This window comes from Chenopodium album, chromosome 14 (genome assembly GCF_948465745.1).
Source record: "Chenopodium album chromosome 14, dcCheAlbu1.1, whole genome shotgun sequence".
In the NCBI taxonomy this organism is placed as follows: domain Eukaryota; kingdom Viridiplantae; phylum Streptophyta; class Magnoliopsida; order Caryophyllales; family Amaranthaceae; genus Chenopodium; species Chenopodium album.
The window spans coordinates 32,366,215-32,383,972 of NC_137847.1; the positions used below are offsets into that span (position 1 = coordinate 32,366,215).

Sequence of the window (17,758 nt, forward strand, 5' to 3'; positions counted from 1 at the left end):
TTGTAAACAATAAAGACATGTTCCTTATGGTTAATAGGGGGACATTCCTAAGTCTTATACTGTCATCTTCTCTTACTAAGAGGACCTAGCCACCCGAGTGTTGCCGTTATAATGCCCATGTACTGTCATCTTCTCTTACATCAAAACGGACTAGTACTCAAACAAGAGAACTCACAATACTCATGGTCGAGGAAAGAGGTTCCGGTAGCTATAATGAGAGGTGTACTTATGATGATTTTTAAATCTCTTAAAGTATTCTCATAGGTCGATCCGGTATGGTTCTTAAACCAATACCCGCGCAAATGATTTATGACAATCATGTCCTTGTAACACAAGAAACGGTGCTATAAATCAAACTACACACTAATCTCAAGTGGTCATTAATCGTCCATCATTTAAGTGACCTCGATTATGGATAATTTTCGATTATAATATTTAATGTTCACTGAATAGGTGTTTCTTTATCCATGACTTGTCTTGATACCCTATTTTGAATATTCTCATAATCAAATGGACTCAATGTTTAATCCTAAACAATAATAAAATAGAAACGGAGTGATAAAATTGCATGAAATTAAATTACTTCAAAATTTGAATGGTTCATCATAGTGTTTTACATTAAAATGGTCAAAATTAACTTAAACACCTAACAAGAAAATCAAAGCCAGTCACCAACGTACCTGATTCCCATTGCCCCAACGTGCTTTTTGTGCTTCAATTGAGGCAAAGGTTTAGTAATTGGATCGGCTACATATCATCCAATCCAACTTTACAAATTCTGATAGGAATGGTGTCCTTCGAACAAGTGTATTATTCCAGTAGAAGGTTCGAAATTATTAGAAAACTAATTATTCAATAAGGTCAAGTGATCGAAATGCCTAGGTGGAGGATGCTTTCTATCAGTAATTATTAATGTAAAATTAATATTACAGCTTAATCTTGACTGAACCCTTCGGGTCATACCTAAGCAACTAACGATTCGACACGACGAATTAATTCAGAAGGAATTAATGAATCGCTCGAGTAATTAATATTTAGACGTTGGAAATTGACCTAGGAGCGTCGAAACTGAGCGTCGGAAGTCGAGTCAAAATAATAAAAGACGAGACGGTAAAATTACTAATTAATCAACAATTTACTAAAATACCCCTAGAATCGGAAAGTCCCAAGCAAACCGAGTGCTAGGGGCATTTGGTATAACCAAGGTGGCTAGCATGCGCACCAAGACAAGCCAAGGCTTGCTGGTGCATGCTAGCATACCATCGCTAGCGCTGCTGCTGGCATATGGCTAGCAAGTATAGCTAGCCTACGCAAGCAACGGCATCATCAAGCTAGTTGTGCTAGCTAGCTAGCAGCGCGCTAGCGTGCTAGCACTGCTAGCAAGGCTTGCGTGCTGGCGCGCAGGGCCGGCGTGGGAGAGCTGCGGTATAGCGCGCCACGCCCAGAAGCAAGGAGCAAGCAAGCTTGCTGGGCTGGCGCGCAAGCATGCTCGCTGCTAGGCAGCAGCCATGACGCACGCACTTAACGTCCAGCAACAAGCCTAGCCCCATGCACCAAGCGCCAGCAAGGCATCTTGGGTGCCAAGGCTTGGCCTACCACGTGGCAGCGCCTCATTGGTGCCGAGCATAGTGAGGGGGCAGTTTTTGGGAAGCCTTAGGGATCAAGTTTGGTCCCCCCCTCCCTTGTGGTCCTTACCTAACCCCTCCTCTAAATGTGCCACTTGTTGATTAATTAGTTGTTGGCTATTTTCTTTTGTTTTTGATTTAAAAAGAAAAGGAGAATATTAATTTTACCAACTCTCTCACATTGATGGGAGAGAAGATTTCACTCATGAGTTTCCCTATAAATATCCAACACAGGGTATGGGAAACTCACTTAAGCTAGAGTTAGAAAAGGCATCTCCACTTGAGAGAAAACCATTAAACTCATAATTACTCGAGTAGTTTTGTCGGACTTGGCTAACCTCCAAGTAATAGACCGTAGGAGGTTATCGCTCGTTGCGAGACTTAAGATTTTTCAAGTAATAGCTCGGTGAACGAGCGAAGCACGCTTCAAAGGTAATTTCGTCTTTCCTTAATTCTTGTTAATTATGTCTTTTGATTATATTAATTGTGAGTTTGATCTTGGCGCGGGATTTGTTTTCCGCGATGAGTCAGACTCATCAAAACCCAACAAATTCTAATTTCACCCTCTAACTTCCATTCTCTTATCATGTGAAATCGCCGCGTGACTTGTTTGACCTTCTAATGTTCCCTTGGCTCTCTGGCCTGAGTAATAGCTCCATTTTTGTCACAATAGAAGGCTGTTGAACCCTTGATGGAGGAAAAAACATCAAGTTCACCAACGAACTTACAAATCCAAACTGTCTCCTTAGCTGCTTCAACAGCTGCCAAGTATTCAGCTTCAGTTGGAATCTGCAGTTGTGCTTTGCTTAGCACTCTTCCAACTAAAGGCTCCTCCATTTAGATAGAATATGTCTCCTGACTATGATTTGATATCGACTCTGTCTGTTTGAAAGCTTGCGATGGTGTAACCTTCAAAAACTAAATCATCTGAGCCACCATATACCAAGAATTTATCCTTGTTCCTTTTTAGGTACTTTAGGATATTCTTGGCCGCAGTCCAATACTCCACTCCTGGGTCTGATTGTTATCGACTCATAACACTCAGGCATACGATACATCTAGCGTAGTACATATCATGACATACATGATCGATCCAATAAGCGAATCATATGGAATTTGAGTAATCCTTTCTCGCTCATCACGTGTCTTTGGACACTGCTTCTTGCTTAGGGTTATGCCATGTGACATGGTTTGGTGACCTCTTTTAGCCTCCTCCATATTGAATCGTGCCAGCACTTTATCAATGTAAGTACTTAAGCTCAACCCAATCATCCTTTTAGATCTATCCCTATAAATCTTAATGCCCAATATAAATTGTGCCTCTCCCAAGTCTTTCATTGAAAAACATTTTCACAGCCAAGCCTTTACAGACTCTAGCATCGGAATGCTATTTCCAATGAGCAATATGTCATCAACATCTAAGACTAGGAAGGCGATGTCACTCCCACTGACCTTCTTGTAAACACAAGATTCATCTGGATTCTTCATAAAACCAAACTTACTGATGGCTTCAACAAAGCGCAGATTTCAACTTCTGCTTGCTTGCTTTAACCCATAAATGGACTTTTTAAGCTTGCATACCTTCCTAGATTTGTTTTGGTCGACAAAACCTTCAGACTGTGTCATATACACAGTCTCTTCTAAAATTCCACTGAGGAAGGCCGTTTTGACATCCATCTACCATATTTCATAATTGTAATATGCAGCAATCGCTACGATAATCCAAACGAACTTATGCATTGCGATAGGAGAAAAGGTTTCATCATAATCAACACCGTGAATTTTCCTATAACCTTTTGCTACCAGTCTAGCTTTGTATATGAATAAATTTCCACCTTTGTTTAAATTTGAAAATCTATTTACATCCGATAGGTGTGTAACCTTCGGGTAAATCAACTAAGTCCCATACTTGATTTTTAAACGTGGATTCCATTTCAAATCTCATGGCTTCTTTCCATTTAGCAGAGTCAGAGTTCGCCATAGCTTGCTTGTAGGTTGTCGGTTCGTCTCCATCCACTATTAGGATGTCCTGATTCTCGATTAATACGACACCAAGATATCTATTAGGTTGAGACTTTGGCCTCTGTGACCTACATAGGGTAATGGACTGAGCATTTGCATTGTCGGTTTGACTTTGCACAGTTTTACCAACGTCAACAGGTGTTGTTTGAGCACTTTGATAGTCAGTTTGATTTTGTTGCTCGTCCTCTCGAACTTCATCGAGTTCAATTTTCCTCCCACTTGTCATTTTGGAAAGGTGTTCCCCTTCTCTAAAAAGACACCATCACGAGCAACAAACACTTTGTTCTCGGATTTTTTTGTAGAAGTAATACCCTTTGGTTTCTTTTGGGTAGCCCACAAAGAAAACCTTGTCAGATTTAGGGTGAAGTTTATCAGAATTTAATCTTTTGACATATGCTTCACTACCCCAGATCTTGAGAAAAGACAACCTAGGAGGTTTCTTCGTCCATATTTCATATAGAGTCTTTTCTACAGCTTTGGACAGAGCACGGTTCAGTGTTAGTGCCGCGGTTAGAAGTGTGTGTCCCTAGAAAGAGATTAGAAAATCACTAAGACCCATTGTTGATCGTACCATGTCTAGCAAGGTTCGATTTCTCCTTTCGGATACTCCGTTTCCATTGTGGAGGCATGGAGGTGTCAATTATGAAAGTATACCATGTTCTTTCAGATGGTCATCGAATTCTTGGCTCAAGTATTAACCACCTCAATCCGATCGAAAGGCTTTGATTTTCTTGACAAGTTGATTTTCAACTTCACTCTGAAATTCTTTGAATTTCTCAAACGATTCAGATTTGTTCGACATAAAGTAGACATATCCATGTCTACTATATTCGTCTGTGAAGGTGATAAAATAACGATGGTCGTTCCTTGTGGTTGTGCTCTTTGGTTCACATACATCGGTGTGTATTAGGCCCAATAAGTCACCTACCCTTTCTCCCAACTTGGAGAATGAATACTTTACCGTCTTGCCTAATAGACATCCTTCGCAGTTTTTAAACGATTGTAAATCGAATGAGTCAAGAATACCTTCTTGTAGAAGTTTCTTGTTGCGTTCGATGTTAATGTGGCCAAGACGACAATGCCACAAGTATGTCTCATTTGCCTCAATTGTCTTAGCTTTTTTATTGGTATTATTAACATTATAAACTTCTTTGTCTAATGAAAGCACAAAAAGACCATTTTCTTGGCTATTTATAAGGAATGCTTCCTTGTGAATTCCACTCATCTTTCAATGTGGGACTTTTTCACAAAAAGATCCCACATAGAAAGAATGTTGAATTCAATCCTTAGTTAAACAAACCAAGGAATAACAAAGTAACAAGTGTCACATGGTTAGGTGAGGACCACTTCCTCACTTGCTCCCTAAGGCAACTCACATGCATTATGAGCTAACCATGTGCCACCCAACCTTGAGCCCCGAGATGGGTTTGGTTGGGACACCACTTTTGGGCCCGCGTCCATGACCCATCACCCAGGCCCATGCCCGTTGCCGCATGGCATTGCCAACGTGGCACACTGCCATGTGGCACGCCGCCACCTTGGCGCGCTTCCACGTGGCACACCGCCACCTTGGCGCGCTTCCACGTGGCACGCAGCCACCTTGGCGCGCTGCCACGTGTGCTACCACATGGCATGCTGTCATGTGCGCTGCCACATGGCGCGCTTCCCTAGCCTTCCCGTGGATAGGGTTTTTACTTGTTACCTGAAGCATTTTCCCATCTCGCCAATTCCTAAATTTTGGCTCGACTTTTAAGATTCGATTATGACGCTCTAAGCTCGGAATCCGACATCTTTGTTCACAATACTCGAGTGACTTATGAATTCCTTTCAGATTAATTCGTCGCGTCGGATTGTTAGTTGCTTGCGTGTGACCCAAAGGGTTTAGTCAAGATTAAGATGTAATATTAATTACTCATTAATATTACTGATCGGAAGCGGCCTCCACCTAAGCATTCCAATCTCTTGAACTCACTGAATAATTAGCTTTCTAATAATTCCGAACCCTCTATCGAAATAATACACTTGTTCAAAGGACACCATTCCTATCAATCTCCCACTTGTCCTTCCGGACAAGTGCAATTTTAGTGTATAGGCCTTTCCTATGTCGCTTAGTGTCTCTTCATGAACTATAAGGTATGATTATTTTGTCATCCTTATTGTGTCTCGAAGTGTTTCTCGATCCCGAGTCCGACTGTCAATACACAGATGATTTCTAAAATCCATTCGAGCACAACCATGCATTTTCACAGTCTCGCTCTTCGAGAGGCCTTGTAAACAACAAAGACATCTTCCCTATTTTAGTAGGGGGGACATTCCCAATCTTGTAATGTAGCTTCTCTTACCGAGAGGGTTCTAGCCGCCCGAGTGTTGCCGTTATAATCCCCTTTTACAGCAGACGTTTGACTAATATCAAAGCGGACTAGTACTCAAACAAGAGAGCTCACAATACTCATGGTCAAGGAAATAGGTTCCGATAGCCATAATGAGAAGTATACTTATGACGATTTTTAATTCCCTTAAAGTATTTTCATAGGTCGATCCAGTATGGTTCCAATATAATACTTGTGCAAACGATTTATGACAATCATGTCCTTATAGCACATGAAGCGGTGCTATAAATCAAACTACACACTAATCTCAAGTGGTCAGTAATCGTCCTTCGTTTAAATGAACTCGATTAGGGATAATTTTCGATTATAATATTTAATGTTCACTTAATAGGTGTTTCCTTATCAAGACTGGTCTTGATACCCTAATTTGAATATTCTCGTAATCGAATGTACTCATTATTTAATCCTAAACCACAATTAAATAGCAAACAGAGTGATAAAATTGCATGAAATTTAAATTATTCCTAAACCTGAATGGTTCATCTTATGATAAATGGGTTTTCTGAATGTTTTAAGAGTAACACTCTTTATAAAAAAATTTATAAAAATCACACCCATATCTAATATTCTTGATTTCTTTCACGCAATTGTGAATGTTGTCATTCACTTATTGCATAGGTTTAGTTATAATTACTTTGCTAGTCTTAGCATCTTAATTACCGATCACTTTCATAATAAGTTGATAAAATTTGAGAGTGTCATGGATTATATGTGATTTTGGATTTATTATCCAAGTGATGGCTTCTACTAATTTTCATGATTAAGATCTTCAACTTGACAACCTACAATCATTAACGTTCAACAACGACTTTCCATAGAACATCTTCCTTATTATTGCCTTTAAGGCAACCATGTTCTCAACATATATTTTAGTAGACTTCCCGATGATGCTTTGCTTGGGTTTCACTTCAAGCGGCTCACAATGATTTTGGGATACCCTAATCACTTGTGATCGTGGAAATCACCTTAAATTTTCGCACATTACACATGGATGCACATCCATGTTGCCATTCTCAAGCCACGACGCTTCTTAGCTCATGCTTTCAAATGGCATCCTTGTTAAGGATCTGATCCTTGTTAAGGTTTGTGCTTGCAACATCAATACTCAAATCATATTTCTTTCCATGCGTCAAGAACTCATCCTCATACTTATCCAAGTACTTTGGATGTTCTTGGCCATAATCTAACAATCTATTACATAGATTCAGGTTGATTGGTACTATTTACATACTTCACTTACTCTAAGCAAGTAAGTTGTGTGATGATTACATATCATAGCGTACATAATGGATTTAGTTGTAGAATAATTCTTAATCTTTTTCCATCCACGTTAAATTTTTAGCTCATCCAGTTTCACTGAGTCTTGCTAAACTGTTTGCTATGTGATATGGTTGAAAGTCTCTACTCGAGTCTTTCTTGTTTGACTTATTATTTAGCCTAGATTATACTTAGTCCAAACATTTACATATTTTTATACATATGGGTTGAAAGCCTTTCAAAGCCCTTCAATACATGTTTAACACGGTAAATTCCTTTACTCGTTTAAACATTTTATTAAGTCTATACAATAGATCTTAATACCCAATATGTACTAAGTATCGTCTTTTGCTTGGTTCATTGTCGAAAATACTTTCAAATATAAGCATTTAGCATTTGATAGTTAATTTACAACAGAGTTCGTAAACTTCTTGTTGGACCTTACAAGATTGACTCTTGCTTCCACTAAACCTCTTATCCACAAGAATTTCTATGTTTCTCCCTAAGTCAATCCTTTTATTAACTTTATAAGAAAACACGTTCCATTTCCTTTATGCAATGCTTCCTTCAATCCCATAATAGATTTCTTGAGCTTGCTTTCAAATCTAGAATTATTTAGATTTTCAAAACCCTTATACTATTTTCATAGTCACTTTCGAAATTCTATTTTAGGAAGGCGGGTTTGGTATGTATTTTGCCATACTCCATATGTGCGATTTTGCTAGAATAATCACGAAAATACTTGAGCATTTCGATTGGTGAATAGGTTTTTATTAAAATCAACTCCCTGAATTTAATTATATCCTTTTCAACCAATCTAGTTACGTATGCATATACATTTCCACATTTGTTAGTTTTCTCCTTCAAAACTTATTTGCGATCGATGGGTCTTTCACCTTTCATGAAAATTAATCAAGTTTAAACATGATTTTCAAACATGGAGTCTATTTTGGATTTTATGGCCTCTAACCATTATTTGGAATTTGGATTTTTCGTAGCTATCTTACAAGGCATTATTCCCTGACTATGTAATAGTAAATAGTATGCTTGTAAGTCTTAGGTTTATTTCTAACTTAATAGAAAAGTTATAGGATTCAATCCAAAACTTTGGTGAATTCTATACCTATATGGGGTTATTGCATCAAACACTGAATTTCAAGGCACTTCCAAAACCCTTTGATTATCTTGATCTTACTCCAACTTATCAGTAGTTTTATGAGTAATGAATTCTCTTTTAAGGCACTTGTAAAGTTCTTTTGAGTATTCTTGATCAAATATTCTTACGAAGCCCTTTTAAGGTCTTCTGAGATTCTCAGTTCTTGTTTGTTGCAAATCTCGATGGCCATCGAGTTCATTTTTCTCCCACTTGTCGTTTTGGAAATGTCTTACTTTCTAGAAAGAGACCACTTAGAGCAACAGACACTATGTTCTCAATTACGTTGTGGAGGTAATGCCCAAAAATTCTATCTTAAATGCTTACAAAGAGACATGTATATTGTCTTTGGGTAAAAGTTCGTTATGAAACAAATAGTTAGCTCCCACTTAAGCTATCTTAGCCTTTAATGAGCCATTAAACTCCCACTGAACCACTTAGCTCTTGCTAAGCCGGTGAGCTTCCAGTGAGTCACTTATCTCCCACTGAGCCAGTGAGCTCCCACTGTGGCTAAGAGTTTTAGACATATACTTGAAAAGACGTTTATAAGTTAATTCTATCCATAACTGAATATGGTGTCCTTTCTTAGCTCCGACATTTTGTTTAGTGTAACATTAGTCATTTGTGCAAATCTTTAAGAACTTTATAGGAAGGGATGTGATCCATCATTGTTCGAGTCATTTTTAAATGGCATCGAGGTCTCCGTTAAGACACACTATGTTCTTTGTGGAGTTATTTATGAAAATTTCAATTTCATAACTTTGTGATGGTCACGCTTGGCTCAAGCAAACATCGCTCGATCTAATCTAGATGTTTTGATATCTTGCCAAGTCGATTCTGTACTTCACTGAACTCTTGAACTATTCAAGGTCAAGTTTGTTCACATTTGATGAATATAGCCATATTCTTTCAAATTCTTCATGAAACGTTGAAGTAATTGAATCCTCTTTAGCTTACGGAGTCAATTGTCTATAACAAGAACAATAGCTCTTTACTTTGTCGGTTTTTAACAAGTAAGACTTGCTTGTCTTAGAACGATTTTGAATCGATAAACTATCAAGAGCCTATATAGCCTTGAGTACGTTCTTGTTAATGTGACATTGCTAAAGATGTTCGAAACACAAATCATGCCTGTGATTTGAACTTTGTGAGTTTTCATATTAGGGAAATGTTTATTTATAATCAAGTATTCTTGACTTATGGTTTAGACAACCATGCCATTCGAATAAATTCGCAACTATTGCTCTTTTCTTTGAATGTGAGTCTTTCCGTGTGTTAACGGATTGTTTGCTTATTAAGGAACACAATAACCATTTATTTGTTCCAACCTTAGCTTAAAAGGTCTTTAAACATAGCATACGACCTTACAACTGATGTAGCTTTTCTGGCTTCATTCTGAGCTCGTAAGTCAATAACTTAGCTTATCTTCAATAGTTTGAGGTCACTTTCAAAGTGTAACACTCAAGTAGTATCTGATACTTGTGAAAATAATGACTTGCTAAGTTAACATGAACTCTTAAGTAGAAATGGAATCTAATTCCTTTCTTTGTTTCTTGTTTCCTATATTTCTTACCATACTTCATCTCATAATCTTTAAGAACCATTTTTTTAAGAGTCTTTGACTTTTATACTTTGTTAGGCATGACTAAGCATCTAGTGCGCCGTATAACAAAGTTCCATCTTTTCCTTTAATTCGTACTTGAATTAATACATCAATGAGTTGTGCCCACCAGCATATAAAGCGAAAAGATATGTTAGTTATCAAGCATTGACAATTTTTGAGTTTCCAACTCAATACTTCATGTTTATCAAAACTACCTAACTGTCCTTTCGGACTTATATAAGTCATTTATGAGAATTGTATTTTAGAAATGGCTTTCCTTTATTTGAGAACTATTCTTAAAGATTTCCTTTACCAATCACGGAAAACAACATAGTTTGACTTGGAATTCTACAAATATAAGTGTAAAGTATAACCATTTATCAAGAAAATAACATAATAAGTCCGAAATTTAAAATCATTCATGCATATTTTCAATCTTATTAAGCCTCTTATCACGCATTAAATTTGTCACCATTTGGCGAGAATAAAGCGATTCTAAGATCCAAAGAATCAATGAGTGATTAAGCATGCTTTGGCTTGTCTTAAAACTCAATATTCTAAGGTAAGAAACTCTTTGCTAATGGCTCCAAGCCACTCTTGGTTAGATAAATCTTTGCATCTAACGCTCTCTTAACAACTTATCCACTTTACCACGACATGTTAGGACTACATCGCTCATATCGTTGAGTATAACCAAAACCAACATGTATGCGATGTCTTGTTTTGGTAAACCCATCATCATACCTTACGTATCCTAGGAAATACTAGTGATGCCGCGCTTTGGCGTAGCCCATCACTACTCTCAATAGGTAGATAAGTGTTGTTATGGAATGGAAAATTTTACTCAATATTTTAGCGACCTAGGGTTTCTATGTTGGTTTATTTAAGTGAACTTAATTAATCATCCCAACATTCGAAATCCTAAACATGCGTCTAACATATAAATCTTACACATATAAAATCATATATATATATATATATATATATATATATATATATATATATATATATATATATATATATATATATATATATATATATATATATATATATATATATATATCAAAAACATAAATAAAGATGCATTTTTGCAACTTCATGGCTTCGTCTTCTAAGAACCTCCGTCTTCAAGACATGACCATAATTATGCAAATACTAGTATCTACGATTAGGACTAATTTAAATATTAAGGTACAAAAATACTCAACAGTTCGCAGATCGTATTTAGATTTATAAAAATACGAGACGGAACGCAGTCCGTATTTTCTATCCTAATCGGGTCCACTAGTTGCCATTTTTATAAAACTTGCGGGAGAATATACATTCCATTCATCCATTCACTATTTGTGAATGGACGGTGCATTTTACAACGATAAACAAGTAACAATGCACAAACGCTCGTAAACTAGTAACTAATTTAGGTCGTTAATCCAATTAACAAGTCTAATTAAAATTAAAATTGAAATTGAAGCTCCCACTAAATTCCGCATCCATCTTAATTAATCCACTAATTTATTTAACTGATTATGTAATTTAGTGCAATTAAAGTTGAACCTCCCACTAAATTCCATATCCATCTTAATTAATCCAATTAATTAAGTCGGTAAACCCAAAATATTGCCAAAATTAAAATTTTGCCAATGTCGCTCAAAAACGAGGGCTAGCCTAAAAAATTAATTAAAATAATTAAAACCAATATAATTAATTAAAATAATTAAAACGGCAAAAGAACACAAAAAATGCATAGTCCAAGATGTCTAAGTGCTTAGCACCAAGACTTAGGGTGCTCATTGCACCACATTGTTTCGCAAGCAATGTCCACGCACACTAACCCCTTTCAAGCACCAACATGCATACATACATATATAGCATGCCCAGCACCACAAGGATCAAGCATGCGCAATCGAGCCACGAACAGCCGAGCCACGCACAAGGTCGCACCTCCTCGAGGCAGCCCCTTGGCAGCCACATGTGGGCTGCTATGCAGCCCAACTCGCTAAGGGATGCTTTGCCCTCGATTCCCTTGCAATATCAAAGGTTTTTTAGCACCAATTTTACGTGACTAAATAATTAACTCCAAATTAATTTTAGAATTAATAAAAGGAGCCAAAAATGAAAAATTATTACAAGTCCAACTTAAATAAATATTCATCAAGGTGCACATAACAAAAATTATTTCCAAGAAGCATTCTTTACTAAAATTGGTTTAACTTGGTGCAACAAAATGAACAAGGGTAATAACTCACTATAAATTTAATTAATTTAAATTAATCATGAGATTTTGACAAAATAAAGGGGGGTTGGAATTATGAACACAAATATTCAAATAAAGATTCCAACTTTAACTTGTGAATCCTTCAAACATTATATCTTCCAATATGAAGATAAATGAAATTTCTATCACAAGTTAATACATGATTAAATCAAAAGTTCATCCAAAAAAAAATTTATGTTATTTAGTAACTCAAAGTTTCAATCACTTAAAACAATTAAAGATTGAATCTTTTGTACTTAGAAGCTTTAAAGGAAAAAAATTTCACACTTAATGCAATGGATTTGCAGTTATGTGAAAATATAAACCAATCTTTCAAGCACCAATTACTACCAAGTAACCATGCTTAAAGAGGTTTTAAATTGCAGAAAAAGTTAAGGAAAGAACCAAATACATAACCACCATAAATATGCCATTAAGATTCAAGGTTAGAAAGGCTTAAATTTTTCATCAAAACGAAAAATCCCTCGAAAAATGCATTTCTGGTCGGAATTTGGCTAAAAACACAGCCCTAGGAGAGCAAAACCATTTCCAGAACACCTTTTCCACTCAAAATTCACTATTCTTGGGCGAAATCAGGGTTCGGGGCTGAAGACAACACTAATACGGGCTTAAAAATTAATAAAACCGAGCTACTAATCTAATTAGCAACATGAAACCAGAAAAATAAAGCCATAAAAACACCTTGAAAATTTTGATTATAAAAATAAATGAACCAGGGTCTGATACCACTGTTGGGTTTCGATGAGTCCAACTCACCGCGGAAGAAAACCCGAGGCAAGACCACACTCACAATTGATATAATCATAAGACATAATTAACTGAATTAACAAGAATTAAGGAAAGATTAATAACCTTTGAAGCGTGTTTCGCTCGTAACCCAAGCTCTTACTTGGGAAAGCTTTTAGTCTCGCTCGCACGAAGACCTCCTACGGAAATCCACCTGCAACTCGACCCTGACAAGGTCCAATGCTTAGAGGTTTGCTAAGCCCGACCTAACACTCGAGTAATTATATGTGTATAAAGGTTTTCTCTATGAAGATGCCTTTTCTAACACCTTACTCAAGTGAACAATCCCAAGGTATGCCTTGGCTATTTAGAAGGACTGCTTCCTTGTGAATTCCACTCATCTTTCAATGTGGGACTTTTTCACAAAAAGATCCCACATAGAAAGAATGTTGAATTCAATCCTTAGTTCTATAAACCAAGGAATAACAAAGTAACAAGTGTCACATGGTTAGGTGAGGACCACTTCCTCACTTGCTCCCCAAGGTAACTCACATGCATTGTGAGCTAACCATGTGCCACCCAACCTTGAGCTCTAAGTTGGGTTCGGTTGGGTCGCCACTTTTAAGCCCGCGTCCATGACCCGTCACCCGGGTCCACGCCCGTTGCCACATGGCATTGCCAAACGTGGCGCGCTTCCGTGTGGCATGCCGCCACTTAGTGGCTGCCACGTGCAATGCCACGTGTGCTGCCACATGGCGTGCTGCCATGTGCGCTGCCTCGTGGCGCGCTTCCCTAGCCTTCGCGTGGCTAGGGTTTTTACTTGTTACTTGAAGCATTTTCCCGTCTCGCCAATTCCTAAATTTTTGCTCGACTTTTAAGATTTGGTTCCGACGCTCTTTAAACAATCATTCAACTGCACAAACCAAATTAATCCAAGTACTATTCTTTAAATAAAATTTGGTTCAACTTGATGCAACAAAATGAAGCGCTACTGTCACTATTAATTTAACCAACATAAATTAATCATGATACTTAACAAAATTAAAAGGGAGTTGGAATAATGAACATAAATATTCAATGAAAAATTCCAACTTTAACTTGTGAATCTTTGAAAAAATTACATCTTCTAATATGAAGATTAATTAAAATTCAATTACAAGTTTGAAACTTTATGGTTCCAATCAACTTAATAAATGATTAAATCAAGAAAGTTCAATAAACTATCATGGAATTCAGTAAGACAAAGTTCCAACCAACTAAAATAATTAAAGGTTAGATCTTTAGTACTTAACAGCCTCAAAACATAAACTTTTCACACTTCAAGCAATTTATTTGCAATTATGTGAAAATTTGAGCCAACCATTAAGCACCAATTTCTACATAGTAGTCATGCTCAAAAGTGGTCTAAAATTGCAGAAGGATAAAGGAAAGATACAAACATGTAATCACAATTAAAATGCCATTAAAATTCAAGGTTTAAAGATTTAAAATTTTTCGTCAAAATTAAAAATCCCTCAAAACAGACATTTCTGGACAAAATTTGGCTTTTTTCACAATCCTAAAAGGGTTAGAATGTTTCAAAAACATCGATTCCACCCAAAATTCACTAGTCTTTGGTGAAATCTGGGTTCGGGAGCCAAAATTCTACTTAAAACGAGACTAAAATTAATAAAATCGAGCTACTAATCTAATTAGCAACAACCAAAAAATAAATCCATTTTAAACACCGTAAAATTATTAGTTACAAAAATAAATGAGCAAGGCTCCGATACCACTGTTGGGTTTCAAAAAGTCCGACTTTCTGCGGAACAAAACCCGACCCCAAGACCTGCTCACAATTAATATAACTAAAAAGCATAATTAACAAGATAAAGAGAAAAGACAATATTACCCTTAATGCGCGCTTCGCTCGTTCGACGAGATCTTACTTGGAAAGCTTCGAGTCCTGCACGTGCGAAGACCTCCAACGGAAATCCACTCGCAACTCGACCCGTCCGGTCTCTACTCGGAGTTTAGCCGAGCTAGACCAAAAATAAACTTACTTGAGTTGTAATAAACTTAAAGGTTTTCTCTCTTTGGAGATGCCTTATTGAGTTCAACTCAAGTGGGTTTCTCAAATCCCAATACCAGGGTATTTATAGAGAATTCCAACCAACATTCCTCTCTCCCATCAATGTGGGGGAGTTGGTAAAAACCATTTTTCCATTTTATTTTTAATTCAAAAACAAAAGAAAAAAGGTAAAGCAATAATTAATCAATAAGTGGCAAGCAAGGAGGGAGATAGTGGGTGAGGACCAAAGGGGGGGACCAAAGCCATTTACTTAAGGCGCTCATTTCTATGTAACCCATTCCCAGCCCCCATGTACTTCGAAACCTCATAACTTTGTGCCCGATCGTCCTTATAGAGTAATTTGTTTTTCCAAATTGCTCATTTTTTGGAGATCTACGCTTTTCACTCCATATCCCACCTCAAAATAATAAAAAACGAAAAAAAAATTAATATTTGGCAAAAAAAGGGGTGCAATACGAGGACTTCCCAGGACGTCACCAAACCTAGTATTACTCTCGCCCGAGCACGCTTAATTTTGGAGTTCTGATGAGATCCGGTGCATTAGTGCTGGTACAATCGCACCCATTTACTTAACGTGGTCATATCTATATAACCCATTCCCAGCCCCCATTTCCTTTGTAACTTCGTAACTTTGCGCCCGATCGTCCTAATTGAGCAATTTTTTTTTCAAATTAGTCATTTTTCGAGATCTATGCTTTGCACACCATATCCCACCTTAAAATAATAAAAAAACAAAAGAAATTTAAAAATTTTGCGAAAAAAGGGGTGCAACACGAGGACTTCTATGAGGTTACTCATCCTAGTACTACTCTCGCCTAAGCACGCTTAATTGCGGAGTTCAGATGGGATCTGGTGCGTTAGTGCTGGTATGATCTTACCCATTTACTTAATGCACTCATTTCTATATAACCCATTCTCTGTCCCCATTTCCATCGAAACTTCGTAACTTTGTGCTTGGTCGTCCTAATTGAGCAATTTTCTTTTTTCCGCGGAAATAAACCCAAGCCTAAGGAAAGACTCGCAATAAATATAACTAAAAAACGTAAATAACAAGATTAGAGAAAAGACTAAATTAGCCTTGTACGGTGCTTCGCTCGACCAATGGAGCTCTTACTTGAGAAAGCTAAGCCTCACAAGCGCAATGACCTCTGACGATATCCATCCACAACACGACCCCGACCGATCTCTTACTTGGAGGTTAGCCAAGTCGGACAAAAACACTACTCGAGTAATTAATGAGCTTAAAGGTTTTCTCTCAAGTGGAGATGCCTTTTTGGCTCTTATTCAAGTGAGTTTTCCCAATTCTCAAGTGGGATATTTTTAGGGAAACTCAATTGAGAAATCAATCTTCCCTTTTTATTTTTAAATAAAAAATAAAACAAAATAGCTAACAACTAATTAATCAACGAGTGGCAACCATAGGAAGAAAGGTTAGATAAGGACCAAAAGGGGAGGGGACCATGCCTTCCTCCCCAAGCTTCCCCAAACCGGCTCTCACATTGCCACACGCCATAACCAGTTCGCGCCAGTTGGCGCTGCGAGCCTTAGGCGCCAAGGCTGCCTAGCTGGCTAACTGGCCCTTTCGCTGGGCCTGCCAGCTGGTCGCACGGGCCAGCAACAAGCGCCAGCAAGCGTAGCATTGCTGCGGGTTGCTGGGCGTTGCCAATCCTCCCCGCACTACCTAGCGCGCGTTGCTAGCAAGCTGTCCCCACCAGCTCGATGCTGCGGCTGCTTGCTTACGCATGCTAGCGACGCTTGCTAGCCTTGTGCTAGCAGCATTGCTAGCAAAGGTGCGCTAGCATGCCGCACCATGCATCAGCCAGCCTAGGCTTGGTGCGGTGCGGTGCGCATGCTAGCAACCATTTTATCCCAAGTGCCCCTAGCACTCGGTTTGCTCAGGGCATTCCGATGCTAGGGGTATTTTGGTAATTTGTTGATTAATTATTTATTTTACCGTCTCGTCTTTTATTAATTCGAATCGACTTGCGACGCTCGATCTCGATGCTCTTAGCTCGATTTCCGACGTCTAAATTAATATTACTTGAGCGACTCATTAATTCCTTCCAAATTAATTCGTCGCATCGGATCGTTAGTTGCTTGGGTTTGACCCGAAGGGTTCAGTCAAGATTAAGCTGTACTATTAATTATGCATTAATATTACTGATGGGAAGCGGCCTCCACCTAGGCATTCCGATCACTTGAACTTACTGAATAATTAGCTTTCTAATAGCTCCGAACCCTCTATCGGAATAATACACTTGTACAAAGGACACCATTCCTTTCAATCTCCCACTTATCCTTCCGGACAAGTGTGCTTTTAGAGTATAGCCTTTTTCCTATATCACTTAATGTCTCTTCAGAAACTATAGGGTAAGATTATTCGTCATCCTTATTATGGCCATGAATTTTCATAGTCTCGCTCTTCGAGAGGCCTTGTAAACAACAAAGACATGTTCCCTATTGTTAGTAGGGGAACATTCCCAGTCTTGTAATGTTAGCTTCTCTTACCAAGAGGACCTAGCCGCTCGAGTGTTGCCGTCATAATCTCCATGTACGGCAGACGTTTAACTTACATCAAAACGGACTAGTACTCAAACAAGAGAACTCACAATACTCATGGTCGAGGAAAGAGGTTC

The 17,758-nt window shown here is 37.9% G+C and overlaps 1 non-coding gene and 1 pseudogene across 1 annotated transcript; both read right to left on the minus strand.

Annotated features, from left to right (window-relative positions):
- Nucleotides 1–15,566: 15,566 nt before the first annotated feature.
- LOC145580551 (5S ribosomal RNA) lies at nt 15,567–15,685 on the minus strand. The gene has a single exon (XR_014099569.1). It is a non-coding gene; the product is annotated as a 5S ribosomal RNA (ribosomal RNA).
- Nucleotides 15,686–15,884: 199 nt separating this feature from the next.
- Nucleotides 15,885–16,002, minus strand: LOC145580414 (5S ribosomal RNA; annotated as a pseudogene).
- Nucleotides 16,003–17,758: the final 1,756 nt, after the last annotated feature.